This window comes from Rousettus aegyptiacus, unplaced genomic scaffold (genome assembly GCF_014176215.1).
Source record: "Rousettus aegyptiacus isolate mRouAeg1 unplaced genomic scaffold, mRouAeg1.p scaffold_m13_p_1, whole genome shotgun sequence".
Classification (NCBI taxonomy): domain Eukaryota; kingdom Metazoa; phylum Chordata; class Mammalia; order Chiroptera; family Pteropodidae; genus Rousettus; species Rousettus aegyptiacus.
Window position 1 is genome coordinate 7,695,968 of NW_023416284.1, and position 15,972 is coordinate 7,711,939.

The window sequence follows — 15,972 nt, forward strand, 5'->3', positions numbered from 1 at the left end:
GTAGACTATTATAGCAGAATGTGTCGTTTCTCTGCCTTTTCGTGGCTACGTAAAAGCTCTCCTTGAAGTTCTCTTATCTTAAAGAAACAACAGTGGCACTGTACAAATGGGCTTGGTGGAAGGGGCTTAAAACTTGAGACCCCTGGGTTTTTACCAGGTGACTGGGCAAATCATGTCAACTTTCCAGGGTGTAGTTTCCATAGCTTTAAAAGTGGGCGTCATGACATGGAGTGGTCCTTGGGCTCCCTGACCTCACAGGGTTGCTGTCAGGAGCAAGTGGTATAAAACAGGAACAGCTCTGTGCAACGTGTGAGTTCGCGGTAGCCGTAAGTGCCACCAACTGCATGTGGCTGACAGCTACTTACATGTTCCTTGGGGGAGAGCTACTGAGTTTGTGACTCATCAGTCAGTGTTTACGGAGCACCTGTGGGAGCCCAGACGTTCTGGATCTCCGTTCTCCCTTCCCGTGGCAGAGCCTCAGTCAGTGCTGATGGACCTGTATGATAGGCCTCGTTCTAATCTGCTGACTTTCCTGTTCGCAGCAAGTTAGATGGAGGAAATTAGAAGATGTGGCAGCAAGTAGTTCTGTAGCCGATAGCTGGACAGTAAAGAAGACAGAGTTTATAAGAAAACCAGTAGTGAACTATAAAGAGCACAGTTCCTTAGGTCACTCAGCAGGTTTAGGTAATCCTTCGTAAAAGCTGTAAATAGCCCTGAGAGTATCAGCTAATGTATAATGTTTGTCTAGGTGACCTTTAGTTAAATTATAATCACCTTTAAAGGAAATATTTTCTCTGTCTCTGCAAGCAAAATTATTCAAATAAAAAAACCTTGGTACTTTGACGAGCACTCAAGGTTTTTGAAGTTGTACGTGTTTGAAATTCTTCTCCAAAGGTGACAAAAGCTATAGAAATTTATAGTTACTTTAGGAAAGTAAGAGATCCACATGCAAAATCACTTGGTCTGAGGGGTTTAAAAAAATAAGGTGCGAAACTAAAGGACTTGACTTTGAGAGAAAGAAAAGCGAACTCTGGGCGGGGATGACTGGGGAGTTGTTAACTTACACGGGGGTGGCGGTGGCGGGGGGTTGGCGGGATGGCAGTGTTGCAGAGTGGAGAGCAGGGAAGACGAGCCCAAGAGCCTTAAAGATGGCAGGTCCGAGGAGTGAGTGAAGGGAGGGTCCCATCCCGCCTCCTCCACCCATATTTTAATAAATATTTGCTGGTCTGTGTCAGACTCTATTCTGGGTGCCGTAGTTACAGCAGGGAACTAAAACGACCAAGGTTCCCGCTCTCACGAGATCGACATGGAGAGCCAGGGGATGACCAGCCAGCAAGATGAACAGGTCTTGTAACGTTCATAGAGTATGTGTGTGAAGTGTGGCGTGACTATAGATGGCTACCCAGGGGTGGATTTTGGAGGCCGTGACATAAATGACACCCAGGTGGGCCCAGTCAAGGTCTAGGGGCTGAGAGCTCCTGGAAGAGGCTGCTCCACATTTTCAGAGGTACATAGCGAGGGCCACACAGAAACTCGCATGAGTATTTTTGAATTATGAAAATCAATCCTGCAGATAGACATATTGGCCCCTTTTGTCCCCTTTTGTCTGGATTGGTAGGGGTAATTAGAGATGACTAAAAAATCCCGGGGAGGCACTTAGCCTTTTTAATAGCAGCTCAGTGCAGCTCAGGCTAACCGAATGTTTTGGTTGATGTGTGCATGGGGTCCAGGATAGGGAGGGGATGGGCAGGAGCCCTTTGGGAGAGGAGGTGATGCTGCTTTGTGGTCACAAAGTGGAGTACAGTGGGGAGGACCTTTAAGAGGGACAGTGAGGAGGGGAAGAAGGAAAGAGCAGTGCAGGAGGTGGGGGAGAAACAGGGCCACAGGCCACAGCACGGCTAGACGGCAGGTCGAAGCATGCAGCGAGGGGCCCTGATGGAGGCTTAGGGCCTCGTGGCCGGCAGTGTGCAGAGCGAGCCCGCGGCGCCGAGTGGTGCCGAGCACTCCCACATGCGGTCCCTTTGGCCTCTGCTTCCGTGGTGTCCCGGCCATCAACATGGTTTGTACCAGCTCCCGCTGAGGAAGTGGAAACTGAGCAAGGTTGGGTAACTTGTCCAAGCGCTCACCCGTAGTTCTTATTTGCAGGTGCTGGAACAGGGTATGGGCCCTTGGAGGTGGCGGTGTTTTGTGGAACTGTGGCCCCCCACATTACATGCTGTGTGGCTTGCGGGCTTGTCACATTAGACCCGACTGTGCGATGTCCTCGTCCCCTAATGTAGCTCTTGCTGCCTTGCAGCTGAGCGCTGCGTTCCCTGAGCATTGGGTGTCCCATCAGCATGGGCTGGCTGCCAGGCTGGTTGCTCGCTGCTGCTGTGGCCGTGGTCTGTTTCCGAAAGCACAGTACAGTTTGAATATCTTTTCAACAGGAATTGGAATTTTTTAATCTCTAATTTTGCTGCTACTGAATTTAGGTCAATCAGTTGGTCAGTGTTTTTGTTTTGTACCTTGGAGTCTTGCTTATGTTATAACCTCGTTCACAGGGAAATTTATGTGGATTAACTAAAATTTTCTGAAGCATTTTGCAGAATGTTCACTCTTGTTTTAGCGGATGAATTTACAAAAATCCCAGTACATGCCATAGTTGAAAACTGCTTCAAACATTGTAGTTTATTAGTGTATTAGGAAATCCGCTGTGTTCTGTCTATAGGTAGATTGTTACTCTGATTGTCCTGTCCCTGTGTAAATTGGGAGGTGAAACTTGCCTAACACTGAAAAAAAGGTTTGATTGTATTATGTTTTCTAAAAGGTGAAAAAAATTACAAGACCCTTATTGTAGTTAGTTTAGAAGAGTTTAGTTCATTTTTTAAGATTCATTTGTAATTTGTGAGAAAACAATTTACTTTGCTTTCCTTAAATAGGAATTCTAAGTTCTTTTTCTAAATTATGGATTAATTACTGTTTTCATAACTCATTGAGTGTTTCCTTGACAGTTTCCTATGTTTACAGATGAGCTATTACCATATGTGATCTTAAATGTTCACAGGAGAATTACCGAGAGGAGGGCATAGTTTTACATGTGGACTGGCCTCTGAAGAACTGAGCAATTGGATAAAGACTCCAAGAACAGCATTACATGGGTTAAAAAGTGATAGACATTTCTTTCAGTTACAAGTTGTGCAGAGTGGAGAGTTGCAGTCTCTCGGGTAGTAGACTAAGATAGAACTCTAACTGTTCAGATTTTACATGCTTACAAAGTTCTAAAGTTTGGCTTTATTAATATTAATACTTTGGTTGATAAAATTTAGGGAAGCTGAATGACATGGAGAAGGAAGTTATTTGAAAGCACAACTATTGTTCCTCAAAGTGAAAAAGATAAACACTGAAAGCAGCCTTTTTTTTTTTTTTTTACCAGATTAATCCAGTGGCAGATCTGTACATCATGTCATTGTTTTGAAACACTGTTTTCTGTTGATGGTGGCCATGACAGAAAATACTTGTTTCTTTAGCTTGTTTTGCAAGTGCCTAGCCCTGTGCTTGGTGCTCCATATACAGATGGTCCCTGACTTATGGGATCTGATGTTAAGATTTTTTGATTTACAATGGTGTGAATGCGGTATGTATTCAGTAGAAACTGGCTAATCTAAGCTATGATGATCACTAGGTTAAATAACATTATCAGTTAAACAATATATTTAACTTACTGTAGGTTTATTAGGATGTACCCCGTTGTGAGTTGAGGAGCTAAACCTGCCAATAAGCCCCGCAAAGCAGGGGTTGTTATCCACCTTTGCAGACAAGGAAACATGCTCAGAGGGGCCATGTGGTTTGCAAAAGTTTACCCAGCTACTAAATACTTGGCTCCAACTTGCCTAAATCGTTTTTATTTCTAATGTTTCTAAGTAGGACAGTTATAGTGAATAAGTAGTGATGTTTTATAAGGCTTTGCCAATTAGCCAGGATGAATTTTCACTATTTACTTTAGAATTGCCCACTTTAATCCTAGATAATAAGGCAGTATAGCGTGATTAAATGAAGTCTTTGGAATTGGAGAGCTCTGTTATGGTGAGAATTGATGCCTTCAGTTACTCTTGCTTCAGGGGTTTATGGATTGAATAGATTTATTGTAGTCCTTTGAGTACCTCAGATAGTTTTTACAAACACTAACAAATTACTTTATCCCCTGCTGTCTGTTGTCAGGTGCTTTTTTTTTTTTTTTTAAACACATATTTGTCATATTGGGCTTTTTAGGAATATTTCATTTCTCTTAAGTTGTACATTATTTTTGAAATCTATTGAGAAAGCCCAAGAGCGGAGTGAGGTGCCCTGCGCCTCCCTCTGTCATGCGGCTGGCGGGGGGCGTGAGTGTGCCCTGGCAGAGCCGCCTCGTTTTGTCTTACTGATGATTTCAAAAAGCACGGGTGTTGAGCTTCCTCCTCTGCCCCAGAGTGCTTTTGTTGAGAATGACTGGTCAAATGTTTAGCACAACTGAATAAAATAAAATTTTTAAAATTTTTGCTAAGCCGAATGTTATGGAGCATGAACATGTTTATACTAACATACACTCTAAAAATTAAATCTAGAAACTGTAAATGCAATTCCTATTTGTGGATATAATTGAGTTAAATTGTACTTATTAGTTTCTTTCACTGTCTTATGATGTGATACCAATAAAAGATAGGATTTCTTTTTTTTTAATCTTTTTTTCTTTTTTTCAAGTCAGATGCTCGTGGTGGGTGGGAGGAGAGCTTTTTATTTTTTTCTTTTTCCTTTAAGAGGAACTCATTTGAACTGTTTGAAGCAGTAGCTCCTTAAGAGGTTTTGTTTGCTGATAAAGCTGTTCCTATCCCAGCATCTTGGCTCATTCCTTAGGAAAAGCATAAAAGGAAGCAAGAACAAGAAAGGAGTTGCCCTAACCTGTCCCTGTGCACTCTCGAATTTTCCTGATGCGAGCCAGGGGTTGATTTATTAATTGTATTTATCTCACAATACTGTCTTTAGAATATGTGTGTGTCAATAACATTTTTTAAAAACTTCTAGAATTTGTGGCAAAATGTAAAAGCTTCTACCTAAATCAAGTACAGAGAGCATTTAGTTGTTCCTTGAAGATTCAGTTAAATCCTTAACACCCCACCCCCAATGCCTCAGGCACACTAGGTAGATAGACAAAAGAAAAGGACTGTTTAGTAATCTGTGTTTTCATTTTTCACATTTCTTAGGCAATTGCCTTTCTGTTCTACCCTTTTCTCTAAAAATTAGGAAGCAGTAACTTTGTTTAAAAGATTGAAACTTGGTAGATGTATTAAGAAAAAGTCCTGAAGGATTATGGGTAAGAGACTAGAAAATTTTCAGCATTCTGTAGCATTTATTGTAGCTATTTCCTTTTACCATTTTTATAGTCATGATCCTGAAATTTAAAAATATTTTTTGATGGAAGTTTTAATAATCTGGTAAAGGTTGTATAGTTATTTTAAATGTTCTGTATTAACGTATTTATTTTTAATATACAAAGAATATGTGAATGGTTTCAGAGGCAAGAAATTTATTCTGATGATAAAATAAATACAGTATGTGTGTGTTATATAAAAATACTAGTTTCTAAAATAAGATTATGACATCTAAAAACATTGCTAATTTGATACTTTCAGAACTTTCACTTTTATATGCTTTTCTTAGTTTAATCAGTGAAACCTAATTTCACCCTTAATGAATTAGGTGTATGTTGCCAGTTATATATAGTTGCAGAAGATTATCTTTGCTTTTGTTAAAAAGAAAAGCAGTAAATACAATTTAGGTTAAAATCCCACCCCCCTTTTATTTCTGTTTACAGAGATAAACAGTCATTCCTCTTGTACTGAGAATCCTAACTCTTGATTTAGTCTTTCGTAGGTTTCCTAAGACATCACATGCCACAAAAATGAAGGCAAACTGGTTTGTTTGCCGGTGTTTCGAACCCCTAAACCGAACCATGTACAGTGTCTGAAATTGCATTACTGATTAGAATGGGCAACAGTGCGATTTCTGTGCCTTTTGTTATTCTTTCCACCGTTTGGCGTCTTCATTTCAGTTTTCATTCTCTTGCCAGTTTGAGGGGTAGAATTGCCTTTCTGGTTCTTTTGGCTATGTTTTTTGTTTTTAACATATGAGTTTATCAGAACCTGTTTTTCGTGGAATAAAGCAGACTGCTGTCTTCACGCAGAATGTGAGATCTGTGTGAGGAAGGGCTCCCCTGCCTTCCGCCTCCTGTCTCGGGACCTTCGCCGTGAGCATGATAATTCGGCATCAGTGGAGACGTAGGTCTTCTATTCATCTTTACCAGGTTTATGCTGCAGGTAGCATGTGCTGGTTAGTTGCAGTCTTAATCTTTACACATGGAATAATGTCTATTTATACACCATAGATTGTAATTTTGGTAGGATTTACAGTGGGGTTGAAATTACAGGTTCCCTTTCTCTGGTGTCAGATGCAACTAGTAAAAAGGAGTAACTATCAATAGTCTCACTCTTGGTTGGAACTTTGAACAAGGGCTTAAGATTCCAAATTTGTTTGTTTTAGTTTTATTAGCTCTGTATATTATGGGAAGTATCTTGTTTTTTTTTTTGTTAGATGTGATCATAGGAATATTTAATAATGATCAAATTTGAGTGTTAACCTTAATAACTACCTATTTGCAGTTTTTATTCCATCAAAATGATAAATTCAGGAGTTCAGGATGGAAAATAATGTAAATCACTATATGCCAAGGTAAATTAAATTCATGGTAGCATTAGAATGTAGAAAATAATCAAGAAAAGGTGTTGCTTAACTATTTCGGACTCTCTTCCTTTGTAGAGAGATACAGAGTCCTCCAGATCTCTTGGACGGTTGTCAGAAAGTACATGGAATTGCTAAACGGAAGGACTGTTGTAGTCTCCCACCCCCAACCCCAACTTCAGTTTCCGTGCTAAAGCACATTAAAAACAAACCACCACCCAAAGTTTTTATTAGTGGGGTGGAGGTATGTTCAGGCTTCACTGTTGCTTCTGTATTAAATATAACAGGATCAGTACTTTGCAAAGATAACTTGTTTATAATGAGCTTAAAGCGTGTGTGTATGTTGGGTGGAGCAGAGAAGGAAAAAATTGCTGACCCAGCTGTACCTTTGAGTGCTGGGAACTGTATGATATGTGGACTTTATTGTGGCATGCTAGAACATACCCTTGGGATTACAAGGCCAGATCCAGATCCCAGTTTTACCAGTTAGTAGCAGTGTGACTTTGGATGGATAACTCCATGTGTTTCGATCTTCAGTTTACCTGTCTGTAAAATGGGTTAAGACCTACCTTGTAGCGTCGCTGTGAGCCTTGAGCCTCATCAGGATGTATGGCACACCGACCTTCGTCCATTCCATTGCCATTAGTGGGCACTGGCAAAATTAGCTCTGCAGTAACTCTGCCTGTCCTTTAACTGACCATGGCACTTCTGGAAAAAAAAAAAAAATGAAAGAACAGTTTTAACATATTCTAACATGTCCTTTTAAAATTCATATATTTGCTTTGACGACATGGGGTGAATGAAGTAGATTGCACATTAGGTGAGAGTAAAGCTCTTTGGATTTGTTGCTGGACACATGTCATGGCACTAGAGGAGAATTCCTCACATGGAGACCTGCTTCTTTGTAAATGCTGTCTATCCAAACTAGGACACCGGTGGTTATATAGGTTGGTAGATTAGATAACTCTTGGAATTTGATTTGTTGCATGGGCCTGGGCAGAAGTAGATATGTTTCTCAATTTGCTTGCTGCCCAGATGAAGTGTTTACTGTTTTCTTCCTGTTCTCTTATCTTGACATGGTCCGCACCACTCATGGCTTTATGAATGTCAGGTGACATTCTGGATGAATTTTGAATGTGTTTCCTCAGATGTTACATTATCAGACAGCCTTGAAAGTGACTATATGGGAGCAGTGTCTGTGCTGTGTACGACAGATGAAATCTGTCAGTTTACATTCATCTGGATGTGAAAATCAGGTTAAAACCAAAGTGTGAAAGGCAACATCTTGGGAGAAGTTACTAATTAAGTCGATGTCAATTTTAAGGAAATGAATGTCCTGATTATCTGTGCAACATTTTTATTGAGCAGCCTGGGGAGTTGGAAGTTTTTCAGGGATCACGCAGGAGTACTGTGATCCATACGTGTTTGCATGAACTCACAGCTTTGTGATAACAGGAGGTCTCTGAGCCCCCAGATTTTGTGTTTAAGTTTGTGACTTCCTGGGGAGAGGAGCCTCAGGTGTTACCTGGTTTTCAAAGGAGTCTGCGGTTTCTTCCCACAAGATTAGGAACCACTAAAGCATGAACTAGTATGTTTAATTTTTAAAATTAAGTAGAGACAGCAGCAGCAATACCATCAGTGGGGTTACAGGCTTAAAAAAATGAAATAGCCTCACTTCTGTTAGAGCATCAAGATGTATATTGATGGGATGTTGGTGGGCGTTTGCCAGAATTCTGTTTTCTCTCAGTTAAACTTCTGTCCTCATTGGATTGTACATTTCCATAATGATATCTGGGTGGGATTGTGTGAAACGATGTAGAACAAATGAACAAAACAAATGGGCGAATTCAGAATTGTTAGTGGAAGCAGAATGTTATTGTCTTCCTAAGAAGGAGCATATGCTGACAATTTAGACTTGTAGGCGTGGAGTGTCTGTAGTTTGTTTAGTAAAATCTGTGGCTAATCCCTACACTTGGATCCCTTTACTGGGTCTCTGTCGGGCACTGTGCACATGATCTTGTCATGATCTCATTTTCTCCTCCCCACGACAAGTAGTTATCACCAGTGTGTATCACAGTTAACTCCCATCTGCCCTGAACAGGATAATTTCTCACTAATCCAACTATGGCCCAAGGCTGCGCAATAAAGTTTGGTTTTGTGAATTTCCGTTTTGTGGGCTTCTGGTCTCTGAGGGCCTAGTTTGTTCAGAGTGACTCCCCAACGGGAGAGGAGAGCCCCGTCCAGGAGTGTCTCGTTTTTGTCAGTGTCAGCGCTTCGCAGGGAGGACGTGTGACCCTGGGGACGCAGGAAGCTTTGGGGAGCAAGTGGATCGAGTGTCTGGATTGAGAGTGAGACCCTTTCTTGCAGTATGGGCACTGGCCTGGGAGACAGCTGGGTTTTAAGCCCTAGTCTTTTGTGAGGCCTCCCTTCCTGGGGGTATAATTGTACCCCCGTGTTGGCGAAAGAGAAGCAGCAACGCCGGACAGCATGGGGTAGCCCTTGGAGGCCAGCGCCGGGTAAGAGTCAGTGTTTCTAAAAGGCTGCGCTCTCAGTGAGAGCGCAGGGCCCCAGCAGCCCCCAGGTGCCTGCCACTCCGCCGCCCCGCCCCCACTCCCTCTCCATATCACTCTGTGCTTCTCTCCCTCCCTCTACCCTCCTGCCTGCTTTCTTCCTTCCTCCCCTCCCCTTCTAAAAAATTGTAAAAGAAGTACAGATTCTCTGGAACATTTTTTTCCACTCAAAATTTGCTTCTTACTGACATCAGTAGGGCCTTTCCTCAGAAGGGCTTGCTTTTCCCAAAGTTAGACGTATGACTTCCAGTTTTAAATTCCTTTGGGGCAGATATCTTTGTAGTAAAATATATGAATTCTGTATAGCTCTTAAAGTGCCTTGTAGATGAGCACCCAAGAAAAATTATCAGAAGACTTCTACTTCATCATTATTCCAGAAACCTTGCAAAGTATGTAGAGGGGAAAAAAATGTAATCTATCAAAAATAGTGAGTTTGAGCTAAACTAGTCTGATAAAGGCTAGTACATTCAAGAATGACATGTGTTATTAAATTGGCCAGCAGGAGTTTGTTTTTAGGTGAAGCTACATTAAAAACAAACAAACCTACCTGGAATTGAGTTTAAATGTAATCTTTGATTTAAAAAGTAATTTCTCTATGAGAAGAGTACATCTGAGATTCTTCTATTTTTCTCTAGTCTGAAAGACGGCCTTGACAGTTTGCAGTCTGTCAGCGTAGGCGACTTGGGCTAGCCTGTGCGCGTGCGTGAATTTGTGCTAGCTTCTGCACCTGTGTCAGCCTGGGGTGGGCCAGGCTCTTTCCCCTGGAGCAGTGAGTGATGTGTGTGCATTCATGATTTTCGATAGACAAATCTGCAGGTGGAAAGGGGCTGGAGGAAGATGGAGGTCTTGGACAGAAGGGAGTGAGATCACTTAGCAATAGTCATAGAGTCTTAAAACTTATCCCGTAAAAGTGAAAATGTTTCATTTTGTGTCAGATCCAAGGGATTAGATAGTTAAATGTATCCGTAAATTCTCTTGTTTTTATAAAGGAATTTCTTAAACCTTTACCAAAATGTAGTATATTCTAATGCCATTGTCTAGTTTTTGCATTTTAGGAGAAGCAAAATAAAAGCTTGGGTGAACAGTACTCGGGATGATCGCAGTTGACTGCCAAAAAAAAATTGACCGTCGCGTCTACCTGGGAGGCACTCACCGTGATCGTTTAGATTTCTGATTTAAATAATGATGGGTATAATAACCGAGTGCAGTGAAACAAGCAAAAGAATAGGAGGTGTGTGGCTGTTCAAAAGGAAGAGACAAATTAATTTTTTGTTCAAAGTAGTGTAATGCATAAGAAAAGAGTTGAATACAGCTAACAGTGGTAATTAGAATGTTTAAGCAGCTCAGACTGTTAATGCAATGTCTGTTATGAATATTTTAAATCCTTATAACTCTGTGTCTGTTGTAGATTTGGTGTTTCTGGGGATAGTACTTCTTTCTGGACACTTACACTGGGGCGTACAGGTAGGAGGTGGATGGAAAACAGAAACAGTGTGTTCAGTACGACTTTTTGTGCAAACAAAGGAGAAAGTCAAGGCCTTTTTCAGAGTGTACTTTTATAAAAATTACATAAGCTAATCTCAGCCAAAAGAAACACTTTCAATTGTGTCATTAATTTTGCTTTTGTAAATATATTTTTAAATCTTTCATTTATTTTTTACATAATGTAACCAAATGTTCATAGAAAATACAAAAAGATAGGGAAACAGGTATTATCCCCTCATCATTTTCTCATCAGTAGAAGCCACCTACCAACATCTCAATGTAGATCTGCTCAGCGTATATTAATGGATAAACCATAGACAGATTTTATTAGTTACTGCTATGATTTGACCAGTGTTCCTGTGAGCATTTCTGTAAACAAACGTAAAGAATGAATTTTAAGTGTTGCAATTGTATCTTGACTCAGATTTATGTATAGATTTTATTTCATTGAAAATATTTTTAACCTAAATTTTGTAGTTAATTCATTAGGATATAGTATTGTAAAATTTTTCATGGGCTTTGAGAGGGGCAAAACAACTTTGCTTTTTGCTGAGACTAACCAATTCTCAAGGGTATGGCCGTCTCCTCTGTTTCAGGAGGTTGCCAGGCACTTGAAACACACCACTTCCCTGCTCAGCTCCCAGTCCTGGTGTATTTGTCCACAGGGGACTGATACCTGAACTTGAATTAAGTTCTTTACTTTGTAGTCACTAATTCACTTTTTATGGAAGGTTTTCAGACTTCAGATATATTTTTTCTCCTTTAAAATAAAGGTACTGAACATCCATGAGAAGAATTCTAGAAATTAAGCTCTAGAAATGAAAATAATTATAAAACAGAAGAGGTTAGGAGCTTGTTTAAATTTCAGAAGTATTTAATAAGTCTCTGAAGTTATTCTGTTTATGCCTCAAGATTTTTGGGGTTATAAGAATGTAAGGAAATTTAATTATTTCTTAATTCGAATTTACTAAAGTTTATTTCTAGTACTTGGAATTATCCAGTCAGAGCCACTAAAAGCCTTCTTTAGAGAAATGAAAAGCTCCCTTCAGATAGGATCTTTGCCGTTCTGCCGTCATCCTGACGTTTGGAGGTTTGGGAGCCAGAGCCTCCGTGGCGCAAAGGCTGTGCACCCCGCTGGCGGGACCCAAGCATTCCAGGAATTTAGGCTGTGATCTGCAGCACCGAAGGATCCAGAACTTTTCCATTGTTTCTGTTGGAAGCGAAGTCTAGAGTCCTGTTTTAATACCATGCACAACTTAAAACCAGAAAGGTTTTATTTTTATAATTTGCCTCTAGGTTACAGACAGCTCTTGGTGAATTTAACTACGAAAACTATTTGAAATTATGCCCAACAAGCCTAACAGAATGTTTTTACATTTCAGAGTTATTTTACTTGTAAAAGAAATCTGTAGAAAATGCGTAGCCTGTTACTTTCATGAGAACCAACCGTAAGAGCATCTCACTACTTCGCATTTCTCTCTTTCAAGCACATGGGCCGACGGGCTGAGTCCCCACGCGGCGTGCTCGCTCGCTGACCTCACCCTGGCCAGTCGTAGGGGCCGCTCTCCATCATCCGGTAACACGTCCCCGCGTGCAGCGCTTCGACCTTGGGGAAGCATTTTCGATCGTGGCTTCTGAGGCACCGTTCGCATCGGTCCTGCTGCCTCAGGTTCCCCCATTGTCCTGTCAGTGGCTTTTGACGGCTTCGGGGTACCCGAGTCTTTATTTTCTTTTTTTAAAAGCGTACGTTAAGGATATCAAAATGGCCTGTTAATTCCTTGTGGAAGACTTCGTTTTATATTTCCGTTTCCAGCTTCTTCTCTCTCTCTACTCATCCCGCCAGCTGTAGAGTGTTAAACCCTGGTGCTGACATTAGTGCCCTGCTGGCCTTCTTTCAGGAAAATCACACCCTTGCCTTTCAAAAATGCAGAAATATGTATAATGGCTAAAGATGTTCGTGATGACGTTCTCAGACTTGCCTGAAATGCAGAAGGCACTGTTAGCTCCCTTTTAAGGGTGGATTAGAACCCAGAAAGTGTCATTAACAAGGATGCTTGAACACGATGACTAGAATAATGAATTGGATGGGAATACAAGTCCCAGTTTTGTTACAAACTTGCTGTGACATTTTATGCAATTTGTATAATGAGATGGAGCTCAGAGAGGTGTGTTTGAGATGCTGCCTAAGACCATCTTTAAGGTTTCTCCAGCTCTAATTCTTAGGCTTCTTCTCTCTTAGCTTTTAACGTAACCCCTTAGTTCTGTTATTACTCTGCGTTTGCTTGATTCTCTAAGATACGTACCCCAGCTTAGCTGAGTATTTTGTTGAAGCGTTTCTTCAACCTCGTATGAAGGCGTGCTTCCACACTTCTGACTCCTGTGAGGGGCCCTCCCATTTCGGGGCAGGAAGAAGAGGAGGTTCTAGGTGATAGTCGTGAGGCAGGAGGGAGTAATTTAAAGACCCATCGTTCTGTCAAAACATGAAGGAGAAACTTGGGACAAATGAAGGCAGAAGAAATCCGGCATTCTGTAACTACGTGATCAGAGGTAACTGTGGGCCGTGGAGCTGCAGGAGAGTGGAGAGGGTGAAAGTCTACGTGCCAGGATCAAGGGCTGGACGGAGAGCTGAGGGGTTGCGGGCCCAGGCGCACCTGCCCTTGGGGAGTCAGCGTCTGACCTGTTCAGGACAGACCATGTCTGTCGTCCATGATCTTTCATGGTACGGTTGTGGGCAGCTCTCACAGATGGGGGCTCACCCGGTTTGGAATCAGCTGTGTGTCTGAGTGAGGTGGTGAGCTCCCCAGAGATCAGGTGGACCTGCTGCTGTGCGTCGATACTGAATTCCGTTTTCATACTTCACAGTTGGCAGCTCCCCAGTGAGGAGGCGGAAGAGTTGCCTGTGCTTCTCACTTTAATTCATTTAAATCACCAAATGCATGAGCCTTCACTGCTGTGATGAATTTTTTATGTGACTCGAGCAAGCCTTCTAGAATTTTGCATTCTCTCTGATGTGTGAACATTTTTAAGTGAAACATTATTCTCAAGAATTTTCTAGTGTTAGTCCACCTTACTTGAAGAGAACACTGTCCAGAGCTTACTCATGAGCTGCTTTAGGCAATTTTGGTTTTGTACCTCAAATCCCATGCACCAGAAGTATGATGCTACCCGTCGTCTTCAAAAAGTGGGCATTACCGCTGTCGATGTCTTCGGATGGTAGCTGTTTCACTAGGAAATCCAGTTTTATTAATATTTAATGGTGAATCATATTTGCTCAGATTGGGGTTCTGCCCTTTTGACTGATACTTGTTTATGGCATAAGATAAAATTGAAATAGAAAAAAACCCCTGCATTTCAGTGTGATTCTTCCCTTTCTATACATGCAGTGGAGGTCCGCGCCGCTTTCATTTGCCCTTGAAACTGAGTGGCAGTGGCTGTAAAGTGCTTCGTAAAGAAGATGTTCTTCTTATGCCATTATTGGTCTTAAGAAATAAATGTAGAAAGAGCACTTACAGCATCATCATCCTCAGGGTTTAATTCTGACTTCAAAACTAATTTAGTTGCGTGACCTCAGGCAGCTGACGTCACATCTGTGGTCCTTGGTGACTCTAAAATGAGAAGCATGGATGGGACTTTTGGACCTTCTGGTAGAGTGGCACTTAAGTGATGAGAGCGTCAGGTTTACAACTTGGGCATGGCACAGGTCTGAGAGTAAGTATACCACGTCCTACCCCAGTTAATACAAAGATGAATTTTTTTTTTTTTTGGCAAGAACCTTATCGCAGTAGATAACTGCTGTTTTCCTTCTGCTCCATTCAGTTTCTTCATCTTATATGTGTATTTCTTTTCCTTATATGCATACAGTTTTGTCCTGTCCTTCATTACATCTTTTGTCATTGTTTCCATTTCACTTTCCTTGTGTTTCATTCCTGTATCTTTCTTGTTTAGAGCAAGCGGAGCACGCAGCTGGCAGTAGCCTCTGTGTAGGACCCTTCAGGAACCTGATGGTAAGTGCACACGTGTGCTTACCAGGCTCCCAGCGGGCTCTGCGGGACCAGCTCTCGAGGCACCTCCTGCCTCACAGACAGAAGCTAACGAGTCCCCTCCTCCCTTTGCAAAAGACATTCAGGTTATTTTTGATTATAGGTTTGTTTTTGTTTTTGTTTTTGTTTTTCTTTTAATATGATTACATATAGAAGAGAAACCCAAGTATCAGGAAAAAAATATACCGATTTAAGGGAATGTAGCAAGTTCCACCACCTGTTATTGTAGTATTTGGCTTTGTGAGTGACACCAAGCATATGTAAGTGTGAGTCAGGACACCCAGGTTCTAATTTCTGTCCAGTCATAGACTGAGTAGTCTCTGCAGGTCCCTGATCTTCAGTTTCTCTTGCAAAATAACAAGTAGGACACATGATTCTAGTAACTCCTTTACCTCTAGTCTGTGGTTCAAGTGGGAAGTTGCTTGAGTGGTAGATGGTTCTGAGAAAATCATTTCACGTATCATATAATCTCAGTTGAACGATAATTAGGTATTCATGATAGACGCATTTCAGTCATAAACTAAGTATCACTGTTCACCAAAAGGTACTGCGGAGGTAAATTTTATTTCATTTTTTTTAGTTTTTAGTACTTGGTTTACTAGTGTTTTCAGATACTTCTCAATTTTTAAATAAACAGAAAGACTGCAGAGCCCCATATGTCTTTAGTGAGCCATATTGTATTGGCCTAGCTCAGTGGTTCTTAATCTGGGGGGCCCTCACCTCCCACCCCAGCGGGACCTTTGGCCACGCCTGGAGACTTTTGCTTGTCACGAGTTGAAGGATGGCCATGCCACCAGCATCTAGTGGGTGGGATCAGGGATGCTGCTGAACATCTCCGGTACCCGGGACCGCCCCCGACAGCGCGCGACCTGGCCCTCGCGTCACTTGTGCTGCGATTGAGGCGTCCTGGGGTCCGGCCTGTAGCAGCCTGTGGCGGGCTATTCTCGTTAGCCCTCTGAATAGGACGCAGATGTCCCCACAGCAAGTGGCTTCTCTGCCCAGGGAATCAAGGTTTCCTGGTTGTGGTTTTGAAAAGAGAGCACCCTGTGGTGGGGGTGGGGATGGGGTGGGCACTTCTTACCGGTTAAGTAGGGTGAGTCCAAAAATAGGCATTTGACATTCAGTAT

General features: G+C 41.7%; 1 protein-coding gene across 8 annotated transcripts in view; it reads left to right on the forward strand.

The window, feature by feature from the left end:
• The window catches only part of PRDM2 (PR/SET domain 2), a 105,136-nt gene that overhangs the window by 49,836 nt on the left and 39,328 nt on the right, over positions 1–15,972 (forward strand). The window contains exon 2 of one of the 8 annotated variants that reach the window (XM_016149480.2): positions 14,751–14,809. The exons of 6 other annotated variants lie outside the window; for them this stretch is intronic. The gene's annotated coding sequence lies outside the window, so the exon portion shown is untranslated. Of the gene's footprint in view, positions 1–1,092; positions 14,810–15,972 lie in introns of those variants that run through there. One more of the 8 variants, XM_016149479.2, reaches the window with a different exon arrangement.